Genomic DNA, 1,375 nt, shown 5'->3' with positions numbered 1-1,375 from the left:
CGTCGCTTCCTTGAATGCTTAGCCGCCTTTCGAGCTGCCATGCCGGGCTTGAGTTAGTGGCCGCGCCCGGTACTTTACTGGACCCTATTTGGCCCGCGGACCGGCCGGCGTCGCTTCCTTGAATGCTTAGCCGCCTTTCGAGCTGCCATGCCGGGCTTGAGTTAGTGGTTTGCGCCCGGTACTTTACTGGACCCTATTTGGCCCGCGGACCGGCCGGCGTCGCTTCCTTGAATGCTTAGCCGCCTTTCGAGCTGCCATGCCGGGCTTGAGTTAGTGGTTTGCGCCCGGTACTTTACTGGACCCTATTTGGCCCGCGGACCGGCCGGCGTCGCTTCCTTGAATGCTTAGCCGCCTTTCGAGCTGCCATGCCGGGCTTGAGTTAGTGGCCGCGCCCGGTACTTTACTGGACCCTATTTGGCCCGCGGACCGGCCGGCGTCGCTTCCTTGAATGCTTAGCCGCCTTTCGAGCTGCCATGCCGGGCTTGAGTTAGTGGTTTGCGCCCGGTACTTTACTGGACCCTATTTGGCCCGCGGACCGGCCGGCGTCGCTTCCTTGAATGCTTAGCCGCCTTTCGAGCTGCCATGCCGGGCTTGAGTTAGTGGTTTGCGCCCGGTACTTTACTGGACCCTATTTGGCCCGCGGACCGGCCGGCGTCGCTTCCTTGAATGCTTAGCCGCCTTTCGAGCTGCCATGCCGGGCTTGAGTTAGTGGTTTGCGCCCGGTACTCTACGTTAAAAGTCAGGCGGAACGGCTCTGAAGCTCCAGACGGAAGTCCGAGAAAAGCTCCATGGTTGGTTAAAAATGCTTACCCGCCTCCCTGGAACCCCAATCGGGCGTAAAATGTTAGGCGGAACGGCTCTGAAGCTCCAGACGGAAGTCCGAGAAAAGCTCCATGGTTGGTTAAAAATGCTTACCCGCCTCCCTGGAACCCCAATCGGGCGTAAAATGTTAGGCGGAACGGCTCTGAAGCTGCAGACGGTGCTTCCTTGAATGCTTATCCGCCTTTCGAGCTCTCCTGCCCGGCGTGGGTTTCGCGTCCGCGCCCGGTACATTATGGAAGCCAAAAAAAAAAAAAAATTCTAAGTGCGAGTGGGACCGGCCTGGGGGGCTTCCTTGAAAGCCCATCCGCCCTCCGAGCTCTCCCACCGGTCGTGGGTTGGCGTCCGCCACTGCTCAAAGCGAACTTCAAATTATCTGCTTAATAATGTGGAACACCATTCTTAAGTAGTTTTTCCTTAATTTGGGCTCAACTGGCCGGTAATGATCCCCGGTGTCTGAGATTGATCTCAGTGATCCAAAGAGCCCTGACACGTAATACCATCCATGAGTTTAATTGAAAAACAAAAAATGTAATCTTTATGACACATAAATACA

This window comes from Syngnathus typhle, linkage group LG13 (assembly GCF_033458585.1).
Source record: "Syngnathus typhle isolate RoL2023-S1 ecotype Sweden linkage group LG13, RoL_Styp_1.0, whole genome shotgun sequence".
Classification (NCBI taxonomy): domain Eukaryota; kingdom Metazoa; phylum Chordata; class Actinopteri; order Syngnathiformes; family Syngnathidae; genus Syngnathus; species Syngnathus typhle.
The sequence above is the reverse complement of the archived record's forward strand: the minus strand, read 5'-3'. Positions refer to the sequence as shown.